This window comes from Bubalus bubalis, chromosome 3 (genome assembly GCF_019923935.1).
Source record: "Bubalus bubalis isolate 160015118507 breed Murrah chromosome 3, NDDB_SH_1, whole genome shotgun sequence".
In the NCBI taxonomy this organism is placed as follows: Eukaryota; Metazoa; Chordata; class Mammalia; order Artiodactyla; family Bovidae; genus Bubalus; species Bubalus bubalis.
The window spans coordinates 68,432,518-68,453,047 of NC_059159.1; the positions used below are offsets into that span (position 1 = coordinate 68,432,518).

The following is a 20,530-nucleotide window of genomic DNA, read 5'->3' on the forward strand; positions in this document are numbered from 1 at the left end:
ACATATAGTAGTTTGCATGTGTTAGTTCCACATCCCTAATTTATGCCCCCACTTGGAAACCATAAGTTTGTTTTCTTTCTTTCTTTTTTTTTTTTTTTAACGTATTTTATTGAACAATAGTCGTGGCACACAGGCTTAATTGCTCTGAGGCATGTAGGATCTTCCCAGGCCAGGGATTGAATTTGTGTCTCCTGCATTGGCAGGCTGATTCTTTACTACCAAGCCACCAGCGAGAAGCCCAGTTTGTAGACTTCTTTTTAAATTTATTTATTTTTAATTGAAGGATAATTGCTTTACAATATTGTATTGGTTTCTGCCATATGTCAACATGAATCAGGCACAGGGATACGTGACCAGCGTGAGGTGATACCTCACTGTAGTTTCAGTTTGCATTTCTCTACTATTAGTGTTGTTGAGCATCTTTTCATGTCCCTGTTGGCTCTCTATGTGTCTTCTTTGGAGAAAGGTCTATATTAGGTCTTCTGCCCATTTTTTTTTTTTTGATTGGGTTGTTTGTATTTTTTAGTATTGAGTTTTATGACCTGTTTGTGTATTTTGGAAATTAATTCCTTATTGGTCACATTGTTTGTAAATATTTTCTTCAGTCTGTAGGTTATCTCTTTGTTTTGTTTATAGTTTCACTTTCATGCCTTGGAGAAGGCGATGGCACCCCACTCCAGTACTCTTGCCTGGAAAATCCCATGGACGGAGGAGCCTGGTAGGCTGCAGTCCATGGGGTCGAGAAGAGTCGGACACGACTGAACGACTTCACTTCACTTTGCCATGCAAAAACTTGTAAGTTTGATTAGCTCCCATTTGTTTATTTTTGCTTTTATTTCTATTGCCTTGGGAGACTGTCCTAAAAAAACATTGGTATGGTTTATGTCAGAGAATGTTTTGCCTGTGTTGTCTTCTAGGAATTTTATGGTGTCCTATCCTTTAAGTCTCTAAGCCATTTTGAGTTTATTTTTGTGTAGGGTATAAGAATGTGTTCTAACTTCATTGATTAGATGCTCTCCCAGCAGAGCTTGCTGAAGAGACTGTCTTTTCTCCATTGCATATTCTTGCCTCCTTTGTCAAAGATTAATTGAACATGGTTGTGTGGGTTTATTTCTGGGCTCTATATTCTGTTCCATTGATCCATAAGTTTCTTTTGTGCCAATTCCACATTGTTTTGTAAAATCAGAACATCTAATGGGCAGATCAGAGTTTGTTCTCTCTGGAACTTTGAAACAAGACTGCTCCCTTTGGACTAACTAAGTAAATTCCCAGGTTGTGAACAATTTGGGGAATGGAGAGTCCCTGAGAGAGAGATACTGAATTACCTATAATGTGGAGGGATGGAGCTTAAACAAATAATTAGAAAAATAGAGATGCCCAAATTTTGAATCCAAAACCAACGGAGGTCCTACAGATTAGTATGCCAGTTCATTGTGACTCACCAAGAGCTCAAGTGTTTGCCAAATTTGTTTAACAGCTGAAAAAATATTTTTAACTAAGAATCTTGAGGGATGAGATTCTAAGGAACACCTGTTGGAAAATGCTTTTCGAATGGCAGAATTTTAGATACTAAATTGTGACAAAGGAGCAGTCAACGTATGGCAGGAGTTCTTTCCTGGAGCCTGTCCTTATGATGCTTACCCGTCTCAGAGTAGATCAGCCCCACCGTTCTGTGGAATTGATCACCGTGTTCTCATACTCCAGCCCGAGGAGGGCAGAGCAGCGGGTGCTGACTTGAGGTCAGAGGCTTCTCCTGGGCTCAGTCTATCCATCTTCAGCCTTTGAATAATGACTACCTACAATTCCTCATTGACTCCGGGTGTAGGTTTTTTTGTCCTTTCTGTTGTTATGCATCTTTAGTATCCAGACTCTGCCTGGCCTGATTTAGCTGCTCACTAGCGATGTGTTAAGCAGAACTCCTGGCCCTCTGTGTCCTGGCAAAGTCACTAGAAACCTAACCTGGCATTTCCTTTGCAGAGTCTATACTTGTACAGCAGGTCAGACCCTTTGGAAGGTTCAGGAGAGCAGCAGTGGCTGGGAACTCCTGATTGGGTGTGGTGGGCCCAGTCCTCAGCCACAGATGGAAAATGACATTTCACTTGTCAATCAAACAAAACCCAAAATCTGCCCAAGTCTGGTCATTCTGGGATGGTGGGGAGCAGGGGTTCAGTGAAGCCTTTCCAGGCTCCACTGGCTGAGTCACTATCCCCCAGCTTACCGCTGCCCAGTCTAACAATGATGTGCAGAGTATTTAACCACTTATATGGCAAAATACATTTTATAAACAAATGTATTTCAGTAAATCATTATATAAGTAAAAACATTAAATTTACCGTGTGTATTCTCTAAACTAAACTCATCCTGAAGCTACTTATGCTGTGATATAAGACAAAATGGTCACCAAATCATTCTAATTATTTCTAAGTCTCTTATTGATGTTTAGAAACTTCTGGGTGGGGACTTCTCTGGTGGTCCAGTGGTTAAAACTTCGCTTTTCAAAGCAGAGGGTGCAGGTTCGAAGTCAGGAAGCTAAGATTCCCCATGTCTCTTGGTCAAGAAAACCACAACATAAAACAGAAACAATGTTGTAAAAAATTCAATGAAGACTTTTAAAATGGTCCACATCAAAAAAATCTTTAAAAAAAATTACAGCTCATGGAGCCTGTACCTGGAGCCCCTTTGCTTCCGTCCCCACCTGCAGTGCTGTCCCCTGCTGGCCTCCTGCCCACCTGGGCCCCTCCTGAGGGCCCAGGGGGTCTGTGTCCATGCAGCTACCAGCCTTGAGCTGCTTGGCTCATGGACCAGCATCCCAAGTCCATTGCCACTGCAGGGTGGCCTTAGATGGCCATCCAGTGATACGTGGTCTAACCTCAGCTGTTATCAGCCCTCAGGGCCATGGTTCTGTGTGTTAACCTGCAGGAACACTGTGCCAGTGCATAGAGGCTAAATATCAGCCATGGTCTTGTCCTTTCTGAGTAGCTCAAGGCCTCAGGTCTTCTCCTCACGCCTTGCCTTGGTAACCACACATCTGATCTCTTTTTTCAATGCAGTTTTTCTTTTCAAGATTCCCCGTGTAAGTGAGGGCATACAGTATTTGTCTTTCTGTGTCTGACTCATTTCACTTAGCATAATGCCCTCAAGTTCCATTCACATCTTGCAAATGGCAGAATTTCCTTCTTTGTTATGGCTGAATATTCCATTGTGTGGCCACTTCAGTTGTTTCCATGTTTTGGCTGTTGTGAACAGTGCTGCTATGAACATGGATATCTCTTCAATGTAGTGTTTTCATTTCCTTCCGTTATATTCCCAGAAGTAAAATTGCTGGATCATATGGTAGGTCCATTTTAAATAAACCAATAGTAGAATTGGCCCATTTTTAAATTGGATTATTTGTTTGTTGTTGTTTTTTTTTGGCTATTTAGTTGTATGAATTCTTTGTTGTTGTTCAGTCACTAAGTCATGTCTGACTCTGTGACCCCATGGACTGCAGCACGCCAGGCTTCCCTGTCCTTTGCTGTGTCCTGGAGTTTGCGCAAACTCATGTCCACTGAGTCCATGATGCCATCCAACCGTCTCATCCTCTGTTCCCTCTTTCTCTTCGTGCCCTCAGTCTTTCCCAGCATCAGAGTCTTTTCCAGTGAGTCATCTCTTTGAATGAGGTGGCCAAAGTATTGGAGCTTCAGCTTCAGCATCAGTCCTTCCAATGAATATTCAGGGTTGATTTCCTATAGGATTTTAGAATAAATTCTTTATATATTTTAGCTATCAACCCCCTACTAGACATAAGATTTGTAAATATTTTTTTCCCATTATATAGGATGTCATTTCATTTTCTTGAGTATTTCTTGAGTATTTTCTTTTGCTGTGCAGCCTGAATATTTTGACACTCTTTCTGCCCTGGGTAATACTTTTTCCCCAATAGCTTGGGCGCTTAAGAAGAGATCTTTAATTCCAAATGGTTTAAGGAAAATTTTCTTAACACACCTGGGCACCAGAATCAGCCATTTGATGAGTCCCTTTGCTGTCCACCTGAAGCTATCACAACATTGTTAATTGACTATACTCCAATATAAAGTAAAAAGTTAAATGCAAAAAAAAAAGGAAAGGAGCAGGCATTTGAGTGAGACTGAGAAATGAATACTGAAACTGCATGTGTGGACTGGGTCTGCATCTGGTGTTGAGGAGAACCTTTATCTTAGGGGTCCTCTGTTTGGGGTCCAATGCAAGCACCCCGTTTTCCTCTCCATTTGTAGACACAGTGCTGAATCTAGTGACATACCTCAGTGAGACTGAGACTTAGGAAATTCATGGTTGGTTGTTATCAGGGCCTCCTGCCGCTCTGCAAACCACCCCTAAGGAGAGTGATGCACAATTTCCTTTAGGTTAATTCCATAAGTTACATTTCAGAAAGAAAAAGTGACCTGACATCACAGGGAAACCACTTTTAGTTGCTCCATTTCCTGGAGCCTACAGCTTTTTTTTTTTTTTTTGGTACAGCTGGCAAAACGCCTGGGACAAGATGTATTCAAGTCAAGTCAAAGCAGAGCTGTGTTCAGAGAAACAGATGGCCCACCTAAGGTGAAAAAATTACTTTCTTGCGGGGAAAGGCCGGGTGGTTTATTCACCTCTTCCTCTAGGAAGGCAGGAATGCGTGCAGGCAAAATAAATACAACGTATCGCAAGGGCATGCCACAGATGAATAGAATCACTGGTTCTGAGCCAGGCGGTGAGAGGCATCGTCCTGCTCCAGGAAGGCTGCGGGAACTTGTCACACACATATGAAAGTGCCCCCAGACCTGGAAAGTCACTCCATCAGTGGACGTAATAAGAATCAGGACATAAGGGAAGAGACCCTGCAGTCCGCTCTCTCTGAGGGCCTGTAATGACACACCGAGAAGATGGGGAACGGTTAGGACGAGCCAGGCACAGGCTCAGGAAAATGACTGAATGTGAACAGAGCAGAATTGTGTTGTGTTCCACCTGAAGAAACCCTGTCTGGGTTAATGTGGTTGGAGGTGTGGTCGACAGATAATCTGGGCTTGTTTAGAAAAGCGGAGACGTGGAATGGGAGTTCGTCGCTGGTTATCTAATACTCTCTGCAGAGGTTTGTTGTTCATTGTTTAGTTGCTAAGTCATGTCCCACTCTTTGGGACTTCATGGACTGTAGCCTGCCAGCCTCCTCTGTCCATGGAATTCTCCAGGCAAGAATACTGGTCTGGGTTTTCATTTCCTTCTCCAGGGGATCTTCCCTACCCAGGGACTGAACGTATATCTCCTGCATTGGCAGACGGACTCTTTACTACTGAACCACCGGGGAGGCCCTAAATGCAAAATAGAAATACCAGCATTGCATATTAATGTCTTCTTTCCCTGACGGGGAGAGTTGGCCAAAGGACTAATAATGATGACTGTTGTAAAAATGATCTTGAAATAGTCACTACATAGATAAAATAAGAGATGCCTTCACTTGCAACTGAGATTTATGGAGGTTCTGTGGGATGGCAAAACGGGGTTTGCAACGCAGGATGTTTATTGCTCCCAGAGGCTGTGGCTAATCTCTCATGAAGCAAGGTTTCAGTTGGGTAGTGATTGAGAAATTAGAACAGAGCTGCATTGTGTAACTCCTTCTTCCTCTTTATTTATTGTGAACCAGTGAATATCCCTAGTATCAAGCTATAGGCCAGCTTAATATATTTGATTTTTGAATATCTCATATCATAAGAGCTCAACGGTTCTTGCAAAAGGTGCCCACAGAAAGCCATGGCCTTATATTTATCTCTGCTGATGCTGAGCTTGTCTGATAGATTCATACTAGGGCATCCTAACAGCCTCGTGTTTAAAGGGAACAGTAACTTACATTTAACCACCTTATCTTTATTTCTCATGGCTAAACTGTGAGACTGCTATTATATCCCATATGCTAAGGGTGGAATTGAGATGCAGAGAGATTAAGTAACTTTCTCCAGGCAGTAGAGTACCTTCAAAGCTGAAAAAACATGCTCTCTTCCGCTCAGTTTTATACAGGAGAAGTGAGGTGTTAATGCAGTTGTTCAGTCGCTCAGTCACGTCTGACTCTTTGTGACCCTATGGACTGCAGCATGGTCCTTCACTGTCTCCCCGAGCTTGCTCAAACTCATGTCCACTGAGTACATGCTGCCATCCAATCATCTCATCCTCTGTCGCCCCCTTCTCCTCCTGCCTTCACTCTTTCCAGCATCAGGGTCTTTTCCAGTGAATTGGTCTCCATATCAGGTGCCCAAAGTATTGGAGCCTCAGCCTCAGCCTCACTTCTTCCAATGAATATTCAGGATTGATTTCCTTTAGGATTGACTGGTTTGAAATCCTTGCTATCCAAGGGACTCTCAAGAGTCTTCTGCCACAGCACAGTTTGAAAGCATCAATTCTTCAGCCTTCTTTATGGTCCAACTCTCACATCTGTACATGACTATTTGAAAAATCATAGCTTTGACTATACAGTAGAGCTGGATTTTCAGATTTCAAACCAGGCCCATCTGACCTCAAAGTCACTGCTCCTTCTGCTGTGCTCTGTGGCCATGTTGGCATATAGGAGGCTTAAGAAATTGCTAAGGGTTTTTTTGTTTGTTTTTAAATAGTTATGCTATTCTGTATTACTTTTCTTTTTTACAGTTGTGTGTATATGTGTAAAGTACATATAATATACAATTTACCAACTCCGGGAGTTGGTGATGGACAGGGAGGCCTGGAGTGCTGCGATTCATGGGGTCGCAAAGAGTCGGACACGACTGAGCGACTGATCTGATCTGATCTGATACCACCTTACCCATTCTTTTTATAATTTTATTTATTCATTTATTTATTTTTATTTTTGCTGTGCTGGGGCTTCATTGCTGTGCAGGCTTTTCTCTAGTTGCGGTGAGCAAGGGTTACTCTCTGGTTGCTGTTTGTGGGCTTCTCATTGCTGTGACTTCTCTTGTTGCAGGACACAGGTTTGAGGCAAGTGGGCTTCAGTGGTTATAGCACATGGGCTTGGTCGTTGTGGCCCATGGGCTTAGTTACTCCACCGCATGTGGAATCTTCCTGGACCAGGGATCGAACCCATGTCCCCTGCATTGGCAGACAGAGTCTCATCCACTGCGCCACCAGGGAAGTCCCATCTTACCCAGTTTTAAGTTCAGTGATATTTAAATGCATTCATAACATTGTGCATCCATCATCACCATCCTCTGTAACATTTTGCATCTTATAAAACTAAAGTTGTATTCCTACTAAACAATAATTCCCCCTTCCCTTCTCTTCCAGCCCCTGGGAACCACCAGTCTACTTTTGTCTCTAAAAATTTGACTACTCTTAGTACCTTATACATTTACTCATGTTCTCTTTTGGTGGCTGTTTGCATGAAATAACTTTTTCCATCCTTTTACTTTCATTCTATTTATGTCTTTGGATCTAAAATGGGTCTCTTGTAGATGTAGTCATATTCTGTGTTTTTTATCAATTCTGCCAATCTCTGTCTTTTGATTGAAGAGTTTATTTCAGTTCAGTTCAGTTCAGTCGCTCAGTCATGTGCAGCACACCAGGCCTCCCTGTCCATCACCAACTCCCAGAGTTTATTCAAACTCATGTCCATTAAGTTGGTGATGCCATCCAACCTTCTCATCCTCTGTCGCCCCCTTCTCCTCCTGCCTTCGATCTTTCCCAGCATCAGGGTCTTTTCCAATGAGTCAGTTCTTCCCATCAGGTGGCCAAAGTATTGGAGTTTCAGCTTCAGATCAGTTCTTCCAATGAATATTCATAACTGACTTCCTTTAGGATGGACTGGTTGGATCTCCTTGCTGTCCAAGGGACTCTCAAGAGTCTTCTCCAGCACCACAGTTCAAAAGCATCGATTCTTCGGCCATCAGCTTTCTTTATAGTCCAACCCTCATATCCATACGTGACTACTGGAAAAACCATAGCCTTGACTAGATGGACCTTTGTTGGCAAAGTAATGTCTCTGCTTTTTAATATGCTGTCTATGTTGGTCATAACTTTTCTTCCAAGGAGTAAGCATCTTTTAATTTCATGCTGCACTCACCATCTGCAGTGATTTTGGGGCTCCCCAAAATAAAGTCTGCCACTGTTCCCACTGTTTCCCCATCTATTTCCCTTGAAGTGATGGGACTGGATGCCATGATCTTAGTTTTCTGAATGTTGAGCTTTAAGCCAACTTTTTCACTCTCCTCTTTCACTTTCATCAAGAGACTCTTTAGCTTCTCTTCGCTTTCTGCCATAAAGGTGGTGTTATCTGCATATCTGAGGTTATTGATATTTCTCCTGGTAATCTTGATCCCAGTTCGTGCTTCATCCAGCCAAGCATTTCTCATGATGTACTCTGCATATAAGTTAAATAAGCAGGGTGACAATATACAGCCTTGACATACTCCTTTTCCTATTTGGAACCAGTCTGTTGTTCCATGTCCAGTTCTAACTATTGCTTCTTGACCTGCATACAGATTTCTCAAGAGGCAGGTCAGGTGGTCTGGTATTCCCATCTCTTTCAGAATTTTCCACAGTTTGTTGTGATCCACAGAAGAGTTTATTTACAATTAAAATAATTACTGGTAAGGATTTACTTCTGTGATTTTGCTATTTGTTTCCTAAATGTCTTGTAGCTTTTTTTCTTATTATTATTCATCTCCTGCATTACTTACTGGTTTCTTTTGGTGTATTCAGTTGATTTTTAATTTTAAAAAATTATTATTATTTTGGCCTGTTGTGTGGCTTGCAGGATCTTAGGTCCCCTTGCAATGGGATAGTGCGGTCTTAACCTCTGGATCACCAGGGAAGGCCCTGTGTTCAGTTGATTTTTTGTAGTGAAATGTTTGCATTCCTTTCTCATTTCCTTTTGTGTATCTTCTATAGCTATTTTCTTTGTGATTACCACAAAGATTTCCTTTAACATCCTAAAGTTATAACAGTATAGTTTGCGTTTATGCCAGCCTAACTTCAATAACATGCCCAAACTCCTTTATAGCTCCACCCCGATCCCTCTCAGTTGTTGATATCATAAAATTACCTCTGTCTACATCATATGCCCCAAAATGTAAAATATTATATTTTTAAAATGCAATACTCTCAAGTCATGTACAAAACAAAAAGTTCAGTTGCAAACCATTGTTACAATAACACTAGCTTTCATAATTATCCATGTATTTACCTTTGTTGAGATCTTGATGTTTCCATCTTGTATAAGAGTTAATTCTTAGGTAGGTTGATAAGGAGTCTGGGGCCCTCAAGGAGGAAGGGGTCCAGGGTCCTCAAGGAGTATAAAGGGGTCCAGAGCTCTCGAGGAAGAGAAAAAGATAAATGTTTTTCCATCTGAGGGGCTTCTCTGCTGGCTCAGTCAGTAAAGAGTCTGCCTGCAATGCAGGAGATCTGGGTTCAATCCTGGATTGGGAAAATCCCCTGGAGAAGGAAATGGCAATCCACTCCAGTACAGACAATGGGGTCACAGACAATGGGGTCACAAGGAGTCAGACAGGACTGAGTGACTAACACTTGTGATTTTTCCATAGAGATTTGAGTTTCTCTTATGGCTTCAAGTATCTTTTCATTTCACCTTGTAGGACTCTCTTGAGCATTTCTTGCACAACAGGTCCACTGGTAACAGACTCCCTCGCTTTTATCTTGATATCTTAATTTCTCAGTTACTCTCCAAGGGCAGTTTTGCTAGATACAGAATTCTTGGTTGACGGGTTTTTTCTTACAGCATTTTGACTGTATCAGCCCATTGCCTTATGGTCTCCAAAGTTTCTGATGAGAAATCTACTGATAGTCCTATTAAGGATCCCTTGTGTGTGATTATTTGCTGCTGTATTGCTGCTTCCTGGATGTTCTCTTTTTTGGGACTTTCAGCTCACCATCCTTGGACATTGTTGAACTTGCTGGATATTTATATTCATGTGTTTCATCAAGTGCGGCACATTTTCAGCCATTATTTCTTCAAATATCCTCTCTGCCTTTTTCTCTCTTCTCTTTCTGGGACCTCTAATATGTGTGTGTTGGTCTGCTTATTAACACCTCACTAACAAGCACTGTTTAAAAAAAAAAAAAATAGGACACTGTTCCCTTTAAATCTCCTGGCTGTCACTTAAGCCCGATGAAGAGGGACTTGCATTAGTGGGGGGAGGTGCTACAACAGGGACACCGCCTTTTTGTCTGGACCTATGTGGTCAGGAACAGCGACCAGTGATCAGAGCACAGACCACTGGTATCCACCTTGCCCACCCAGGCTCCTGCGAGTTGTGCACAAGCTGCTGCAGGAATCGGGCATAGCTGCCTGCCATGGGGTGAGGATGCAAGGCTGCTGTGGTGCTGAGAGCGGGAACTGGCCAAAAGTAACTGTCCACACCGCCTCCTGGACATTGCAAGCCTTCAATAAGCTGTCCAGAGTTCCACAGTAGTTACACCAAACAGATTCTGCCAGCTCAATTGTTATCCAGGGTGGGACACTGATTCTCAGAACTTCCTACTTCATCATCTTCCCAGAATTGGCCAAAATTAAAAGAAAGAAAAAGATTTCCTTTTTTCTTTTTTTTTGAGCAGTTTAGGTTCACAGCAAAATTGATTGAAAGGTACAGACATATCCAATATAGCCCTGTCCCCATTATCAACAGAGAAATGCCTCTGGATTTTAAAGTGTGTGTGTGTGCGCCTGCTTAGTCATGTCCAACTGTCTGCAGCCTCATGGACTGTAACCCGCCAAGCTCCTCTGTCCGTGGAATTTTCCAAGCAAGAATACTGGAGTGGGTTGCCTTTTCCTACTCCAAGATTATGAAGTACCACCATTAAAATCATGTATAAGGAAACATTTCTCAAGAAAAGGCTAGTTGTCATATCGGAGCATTTCAATGCTTTCCACAGCTGACAAGTCTGGCCCTTTTAAGACCAATACTCATGCACCAGGGGCTTCTTGGTACCCAAGAGGCAGGAACCATCATGTTTTATTCTTCTAGGTGTGCATTTGAAGTGCAGGAATAACAGTAATACTGTCTCCCATAGTCATGTGCTGTCAGTGGGCCCAGCATCTTCCTACTTATCTGGGAGCCATCTTTCATTATGATTTATCCTATTTGAAGCCTCTTGATGTAAATAGTTGCCAAGTTTTAGAATCGGTTGCTGCACCATCTCACCCATTGCTGTGCTCACTCCCACTCTTTTGTCTCAGATCCATGAACATGGATCCCATCCTGTTATATGAGTCTGCTGAATAATTTTCCCCCATGCCAGATTCTATCACATGGCTGCTATCTGTATCATCTTATAGCACAGCTCCAATGATCTCATGCTTTTGCTCAAAAAAAAAAAAAAAGGTACCTCTCCTATTCCAAAATCCCTAGAAAAATGTGATAGTTCCCAATTTCCCAGAGTCCTTTTCCAAAGCATGAGGTCCTAGGACTAGAGGGAGCATTTGATGTTTTGGGGTGGTGTTTCCTCAAAGTGGTGCTTCCTGAAAAGCTATCAAATGCTACAGCTCTGCTTTGTAACAAATCTATGCTGCTGCTGCTGCTATGTTGCTTCAGTCGTGTCTGACTCTGTACGACCCCATAGATGGCAGCCCACCAGGCTCCGCCGTCCCTGGGATTCTCCAGGCAAGAACACTGGAGTGGGTTGCCATTGCCTTCTCCAACAAATCTATAAGAAAATAATAATTCTAGACTCTCCAATCTCCGCAGAAAAGCCCTCATCTTTTTCCATTAAGTTGTTGTCTAGCGCCACCTGGTGTTAGAACTAGTCAGCAGCGGCTCTAGAGAAAAAGGAAAGAAAACCCTGTTAATGTTTTATCCCAGACTGAGGATCTTTGGCCACTTCATGCGAAGAGTTGACTCATTGGAAAAGACTTTGATGCTGGGAGGGATTGGGGGCAGGAGGAAAAGGGGACGACAGAGGATGAGATGCCTGGATGGCATCACTGACTCGACGGACGTGAGTTTGAGTGAACTCCGGGAGATGGTGATGGACAGGGAGGCCTGGCGTGCTGCGATTCATGGGGTCGCAGAGAGTCGGACACGACTGAGTGACTGAACTGAACTGAACTGAGGATCTTTAGCCCCAGAAAGGAACCTTACAGATCATTTAGATGGATGCCTCACTTTATAGATCAGTAATTTATCCAGGATTTAGAGAAAGAACTGGATCAAGGTTTCAGTCCCAGGCTTCTCAGTTTTCCCACACATCCACTCCTTGCCCCTGTAACTTCTGGGTTTTTTTTAAGCACTTTTTTTAAAGGTACATTTGGCTTATTTGTTTATTTGGTTATGCAGCATGTAGGATCTCAGCTCCCTAACCAGGGATTGAACCCATACCCCCTGCAAAGGAATCACAGTGTTAACCACTGGACTGCCAGGGAATTCCACCCCACCTCCCACCCAACAGCCACCCAGCCCTCCAGAGGAACTGGGCCAGAGTGATGATGCAACTTCAACTTTCACTCATCCTTTCATATAAACCAGTTACGTTGCTAAGTACATTTATAATATCTTATTTCTTCTTCACAGGTAGCCTGTTCCTATTCCTGTTTCACTGTTGGATAAGGTGAGAGACTGAGTGACTCCCCACAGTTACACTGTATTATTTCCTCACCGTTATCCACTCCCTCCTTGCCCTTGTGTCTGGGCCACATTTACACTTCCCTGCTCCCACTGACTCTGGGCTTGGCCAGTGGGACTTCCTTTGGTCAATAGAATGTGAATAAACTTGATGTATGCCCCAAATGAGAAGAGGCTGTAAGTTCTGTGGTGCAATTAGATGTACTTCAGCCCTGTCCTCCTCTGTGGGGACAACATACCCCAGAAGGTGGCTGTCTCTTCAGCTCTACCCCTGAAATAGGACACATGTGGAGCAGGGCTGTGCCCACCAGTCACAGTCGACTCAGAGTTAGCCTGCAGCCTTTACAAGATGTAAACAAAAAAATGAATATTTGTCCTTTAAACCATTGAGAATTTGGGGTTGTTTGTTGCTGCAGCAAAGCTGACCCATACAGGTTTGAACACAAGTCTGACTGACTCTAAAATCTCTTGCGAAACTGTGAAAAAGAAACTTGCTCTCAGGCGATGTCTTGTTAAACTAACTTGAGAATCTATGTGTTAGGGCTTTTTTAAAATGAACCTTTTCTTTGAAAAAGTAATGAATTGATTTGGCTGCACTGGGTCTCAGTTGTGGTATGTGGAATCTTTAGTTGCGGCATGTGGGATCTAGTTCCCTGGCTAGGAAATCGAACCCAGACCCCCTGCATTGGGAGTGCAGAAGTCTTAGCCACTGGCAGGGAAGTTCCTGTGTGTTACGTCTTAACTTATTAAGATTCTCGCCTCCTTGGACTCCTTGCTTAATTCTACCCTTGCACTGACACGTATCCTGAGGGTCTGATTTAATTCTGCAGCCTGCTTCTCCAGTTCCGCCTACTCTATGCTTTTGAGTCTCTTTCCCTTGATTTCCTTTTTCCTCTTTTTAAAAGCACTTATTACCTTCCAAAATACTCTACAATCAACTTATTTACAACACATTGTTTAAACGCTGCCCAGTTGAATTTTAAGAGGGAGGGAGTTTTTAGGTCTGTTTTGTTTATTGTCATTCCTTCATCAGTGCCTGGCACATGTGTGATTAGTCGCTCAGTCACGTCCAGCTCTTTGTGACCCCACTGACTGCAGCCCACCAGGCTCCTCTGTCCACGGGGATTCTCCAGGAAAGAATACTGGAGTGGGTTGCCATGCTCTGCTTCAGGGATTGAACCCAGGTCTCCCGCGTTGCAGACTGATTCTTTACCATCTGAGCCACCAGGGAAGCCTGGCACATAGTAGGCGCTAAAAAGTGTTTGATCAATGAATGAATGAAAACACTTCTGAAATCTTGGTAGCTGTTGTGTTTTAATAGCTTGACCAGTAGAGGTCATAGATGAGTTCTTTAAATATCTTGGACCTGCAAAGACTTCTCCAGCTGCTTTTATGTCAAGGTCTGTTCACTCTGGATATCTCGGGGATCAGTGTGGGTTGCCCTGTGGCAGTGATCAGTCTGGTGGTGGCATTTGGCATATATCTTGACAAACTGATGATGCGTCAGATCGTTTTCTCCTCCACCTTTGACCTAGTGTTGGCAGTCAGGAAAACAATGTCAAGTAGGGTGCAAAATGGGGCACAAAGTGTTGGCTTTAAGGTTGTATCTATTTATAGAAGTTGCTTGTAAAAAAACGTTAAATTCAGTCAAACAACCAGAGAGGATAGTAAATGCTTAGTGTCAGTTGCAAAGCTATTTGCCTAGATTAACAACACAGCCTCCCCAAAGTGTGTGTATGTGTATGTGTGTGTATGTTCAGATACAGCCTAGAAATCCTGGAACCCTTCACTGACCATTTCCTCTCCTCTTTTACAACGAAACGTGGCAAAGCAAGAATCATGAGCCTCGACTCTGCCTGTGTGTGTTTTATTCTCCTTGATTCACATGCTTAACCTCACCATGTATAACTGCATGGTGGGTAGGGGGATTTAAAGGGACGATGACACTGGATTGGAAGCTAATCGTTTTCTTCAGGTTGGCTGATTGATGGGTTTTGGTCGATTGATGAGTTCAAGGATAAGGATTTGAGAAGGAAAGAAATCTAATTTTGTGGCTTGCCTGCCACATACCAGGCACTGTGCTAAGTACTTTTACAGGTAATCTTGTCCACTCCCTGAAGTGAATGGCCTCAAAGGTCACACCTAGTACTTAGTGGAAGCTCAAAAATGACTGAATAAAGAAGCGAGCGAGTCGATGACTGTTAAGAAAAGGATCTGTTTCTTTTTTGGTTTGTTTGAGGGGGTTGCTTTGTTTTCTTTCCTCGATAGAACAAAATCCAACTGAAACCCAGAATGTGGGTTACACATGTTTGGTGTTTGTTCGTACCACATGTCCATTTACTGGGCACTGAAAAAGGATGCCCGGAATGTGGTTCCTGTCTCCAGATACTGGAAGGCGGGCATGGATGGAGCACTACAGGCGGCTGTTGTTGTTGTTTAGTAGCTCAGTAACATCCGATTCTTTGTGACCCCATGGACTGTAGCCCACCAGACTCCTCTGTCCATGGGATTTCTCAGGCAAGAACACTGGAATGGGTTACCATTTCCTTCTCCAGGGGATCTTCCTGACCCAGGTGTTGAACCCACCCAGTGTCCTCCATTGGCAAGCAGGTCCTTTACCACTGAGCCACCTGAGAAGCAAATAGCCAAGATAGCATAGTTTTATTCTATTATGAGGCTTGTTGCTAGATACATGCAAGGGTGGATTCTCCTATCTGATGATATAAAAGAATCAACTACCAACTACTCAACAACACGTTTAGTGTGGTGCATTGGGCAGGAGAGGAGGAAGAGTCCCCCCAAGGTTTACAGGGGAGGTACGTCCTCACTCTGACTTCTTCCTCTCCCCTCTCTTTCCTGCTCTCCTGTGCTGAGAGCCTTCCTGGACTATTAGGCATGTGATACAGTCAATGCGAGAGTAATCGGTACACAGAATGTAAAGACACCAAGTGTGCATGAACAAATGAGAGGTTCTTAGTCAAATCCAAACAAACATATACTTGATAATGGCTTTTGGCTGAAATTTATTTTTATACTTTATAGTATGTTCCCATTTGCCTGTGGTTAGCGAAGATTAAGCTTGCCAAGCTTTAATGTGGTACAAATGCCATGTTGAAGGCAAGTGCACGGTTACAGGATCTGGCAAGTAGAAAGCATTATCAACAGCTGCGGTTTTCCAACGCTTTGTGAGACTGGAAAACTAGAGCACATGTGCCTTTAGTAGAGTGGGCATTAACATGCCCATTAATTTTTTAAAATATAACTTGCGGTCACTGGTCGTTTCATATGGTTTTATAGTTACTATGAAATTCTGATTATGTGTGATAATGTCCAGAAGGCAGAAATTGGTTGAGTCCCTCATTAATTAATTATTGAAGGATTTATGGAGAGACTTCTCTGTTCACGGACATGTACTTGGTGCTAATTGTAGCCAGTCACGTCCCTCCCCTCCCCATCCACACGTTTGCCAGAATTGCCATGAGTGTAAGTGTTCATTTGAACCTCATCCCTTTCCTTTTATCACCATTAAAGGATACATCTTAAGAAATAAAAAGGTCGAAAGGTAGGAGAATTGTCATAAACATAATGAAGGAAAAGAGTAGTTCTAAATTGTTAAACAGTTTACTTCTGTGGAGCAGGAGGATTCTATTTAATGGTTCAAAGTATCTGATGTCAAAAACCATTTGAAATAAGTGACAGAAATTTGAAATTTTGCTTTACCTAGTGTCTTGAATTGATAAGGTTTCATCATAAATATTCTCTCACACATCTACTGAATCTCTTCCGATTGGCATAGGAACATGGAAGATTGTCAGTCATCATCTATTTCTGCCAATTTTCCATGTTCCTGTGCCAGTCATCAGAGAGAAAGCAACATATGTACTTTATGACTCCTGAACTGACAAGAACTGGTTGCTGTGGAAATACTTGCATGGTTCTGTAACATCCAGTAAACCCAGCAGTAGAAGTGTATTTTAAAGAAAAAAAAAAAAAAAGATGGAGCTTCCCTGGTGGCTCAGTGGTAAAGAATCTGCGTGCCCGTGCAGAAGACATGGGTTCGATCCCTAGTCCCGGAAGATCCCACATGTAGCAGAGCAACTAACCCTGTGCACCACGGCTGCTGAGGCTGTGCTCTAGAGCGTGGGAGCCAGAACTACCGAAGCCCACGCACACTAAAGCCTGTGCTCCACAACAAGAGAAGCCTTGGCAGTGAGAAGCCTGTGCCGCGCAGCTAGAGAGAAGCCTGTGCGGCACCGAAGACAGCGCAAAATAAATAAAATCCTTTTTAAAAAAAGAAGAAAAGGGTTATCAGTGAGCTGCCAATTTCATGACCACCACTTTGACTTAATTTTTTTTTTTGCTCTTGTGGCATTCTTTCCATTTTCCAAAAGATCTCTCATGACTCCTTAGGAGTGTCTAGCCAGAAACTCAGAAGGTGTAAGCTGTTCGAAAAGATCACTGTATGCTTTTCTTGAGTTTCATTCAGCAGCAAGGAATTTTCTGGTTGTTTTGATTGGTAGCTGGGCTTCCTAGCAATTTTCCAGTGCCATAATACACTTAATTTAAAAGACATCCATTCCCATGTATCTCAGACATCTCCTGAATCTCTCCTGCATCCCCTCAGGAGTCAGTACAGTGGCCACTGTGTCTGCAGGCCTTAGTCCTCTGTGCTGTCAGAACTCTCTGCTCTTTCATTCCATTGGCTCAATGCCCAATGAGATGCACAAGAAGAACAGATATGGGACATTAAACCAGCATATCTCATCAGTCTTTCACCTCATTATATAAGCCCTCCAGTGCCAATCTACCCTTGGAACAATAATAACAGCCCTTATCTTCTTGCCTTCTGCCTTCCCCCGCATCTTTTCCTGAGACCTATGAGGGTAGTTCCCAATTGCTATAATAATAATAGTTGTTGTTTAGTTGCTAAGTCATGTCCAACTCTTTTGCAACTCCACGGACTGTAGCCCACCAGGCTCCACTGTCCATGAGATTTCCCAGGCAAGAATGCTAGAGCAGGTTGCTGTTTCCTTCTCCAGAGGATCTTCCTGACCCAAGGATCAAACCTGCATTTCCTGCATTGGCAGGCAGATTCTTTACCGCTGACCCACCTGGGAAGCCCCCATAATAAAAATAGGCAGTATTTATTGAACATTCCCAAGCATTTACCAGACAATTCAAGGACTTTACATGCAGAGCAGGCCTCAGTGTCCCCACCTTTGCTGCCACTTTTATGCCATCACTCCCAGCTCGGGGACTGAGGCCCCAAACTAAAAGTTCTCCTGGGATAGAATTTTAACTGCCAGATTTAACAAATAGAATTACAAAAATACCAGTGAGATTTTAATTTCAGATTAAACAAGGGAAAAAATTAATATAAGCATGTCCCAAATATTGCATGAGAGGTACTTATGTTTAAAAATTACTTATTTTTAAAGATTGTTTTTGATATGGACCATTTTTAAAGTGAGGGACAGAGAGGCCTGGTGTGCTGCAGTCTATGGGTTGCAAAGAGTCAGACACAACTGGGCAACTGGACAACTACAAGTTTTTAAAGTCTTTATGGAATTTGTTACATCTCTCCTGTTTTATGTTTTGATATTTTGGCCAAGAGGTACATGGGGTCTTAGCTGCCCGACCAGGGTTCGAACCCACAACCGCTGCATTAGAAGTCAAGTCCTAACCACTGGACCACCAGGAAAGTCCACTTTTTGTTTATATAACCTTGCCTTTTCCAAACCAGATCACTGGCTCTACCTCCCTCTCAAGCTTTCTGCAATAACTCATTCCCAAAACATAGGGAAGTGGATCCTCAGAAAGTTCTCCTCAGAGTAAGCAATTTAAAAATCCCTTGATTGTGCAATTGTGGGTGTGCACAGTAAGCCCATGTGCAAGCTTAGGTTGGAGGCAGCAAGACAGAGTAGCAAGCGTTAGGAACAGAACAGATCTATGTTGCATGGCAGCCCTACAACTACTGCCTGTAGGATCTGGGGAAGGTCTTTAATTGTCTTATGCTACAGAGTTCTCATTTTAAAAAAGAGAAGAAGACTGCAATTGTAAGGTTGTGCATTCATTTTCTAGGGCTGCTGTAACAAAGTTGGTGGTTTAAACAACAGAAAGATGTTACCTCCTGGTCTGGAGGCTGAAAGTTTGAGATCAAGGGATGGTTCCTTCTGAGGCTGTGAGGGAGGAATTTGCTCCAGGCCTCTGTCCTCAGTTTCTAGATGGTGTAGACAGTTGTCTTTATAGTCACGTGGCATTCTTCATGTGTGTGTCTCTGTGACCACATTTCCTTTTTTTTTTTTTTTAAAGGACACAATTATATTGGATGAGGGTTCTCCCTGATACATCATGTTGACCTAATTACTTCTGTAAAGACCTTATTTCCAAATAAGGTCTCACTTTGAAGTACTGTGAGTGTGGACTCCAGGGTATCTTTTGGAGGGAACATAGTTCAACTTACAGCATTTTGCTGAAAGAATGGAATATGGTAATTTACAGGAGGCACCTAACAAAAACACTGGATTATAAGAAATACTTAACAAATAGCAGCTTTTGTGGTTGTTATTAACAGTTTTATCTTATTTTATAATGATCTTATGAGTACATGGTTATTCTCTGGGATTAATGGACACATATATAGAAGGCAATGGCACCCAACTCCAGTACTCTTGCCTGGAAAATCCCATGGGCGGAGGAGCCTGGTAGGCTGCAGTCCATGGGGTCGTGAAGAGTCAGACACGACTGAGCAACTTGACTTTCACTTTTCACTTTCATGCATTGGAGAAGGAAATGGCAACCCACTCCAGTGTTCTTGCCTGGAGAATCCCAGGGATGGGGGAGCCTGGTGGGCTGCTGTCTGTGGGGTTGCACAGAGTCGGACATGACTGAAGCGACTTAGCAGTAGCATATAGAAGGTCTGGCTTCCCAGTGTTAAAAGAATCCTCCTGCCAATGCAGTAGACACATGGGTTCAATCCCTGGGTCAAGAATATCCCCTGGGGCAGAGCATGTCAACCCACTCCAGTATTCTTGCCTGGGAAATCCCATGGATAGAGGAGCCTGGTGGGCTACAGTCCATGGAGTCGCAAAAGAGTTGGGCATGACTTAGCAACTAAGTAGTAACAATAAACATAGAAGGTCTTGGTGGGGAAAATGTATAAATATCCAGAAAATCTTAGGCATAAGAATCAAATATTGAGAATAAAGGACTTTATGTTACTGTATGTGGTTAGAGTAGAGAAACAGCAGGGATGTAGGATAGATGGTGAATAGAGGATATAGTATTTAATTATCCAGACTGACTGATGTTGAATTGATGAACACTCTATTTTAGTTCACTTTGAAAACAGAGAATCAAAGTTTACCCTTGGACTAGACAATCTGCCAGAAACAATCAGAATCATTATGTTTTCAGAGCAGAAAAAAGTCACCAGAGAACCAGTCACTTGATTCTGATGACAGAAAAACTCAGACTGTAGTTATCCTACAAACAGTATTACTTGGAAAATGTTTACAAGAGCGACAGTTTCAAGCCCCTGAGGGATTTGAAAGTGGTGCATTTTCTGTGGCACCTTTAACTTCACTGTATTATTTGAAGGGAAGTTCTTACTGCTAATAAAACTAGAAAGGAGAAAATTGCCCTTGGTTCATAAAGAGAGACACCCTGTTCCCTGCAGGATATCCTTGTTGGGCCGGGTAACTAAGACAGTGCAGTGGAATGTGTGGTGGGGAGGGTACGTCTTCAGTACCACAAAGAAGGGTGATTATTTAAGAAGTCTGGTCTCCATTAAGAATAGAACAAGAGGAAATATGTTTGATTTGCAGAAGGAAGGATTTAGGCTGGATCCAAATACTCTCTGTATTGGCAGTCTGTAAAATAGATACCCAAGGGAGGCGCAGTAATACCATTCCTAAGAAGGTCTATAGAATTATGATCTACATTGCATTGTTAATAGTTTC

The 20,530-nt window shown here is 42.8% G+C and overlaps 1 protein-coding gene across 5 annotated transcripts in view; it reads left to right on the forward strand.

Annotated features, from left to right (window-relative positions):
- SAP30 (Sin3A associated protein 30) overlaps positions 1-20,530 on the forward strand; it is a 105,030-nt gene that overhangs the window by 49,414 nt on the left and 35,086 nt on the right. For 2 of the 5 annotated variants that reach the window (XR_003108096.2, XR_006549728.1), the window contains exons 6-7: positions 4,498-4,578; positions 12,519-12,555. The gene's annotated coding sequence lies outside the window, so the exon portion shown is untranslated. The remainder of the gene's footprint in view (positions 1-4,497; positions 4,579-12,518; positions 12,556-20,530) is intronic. The other 3 variants (XR_003108099.2, XR_003108093.2, XR_003108097.2) reach the window with 2 other exon arrangements.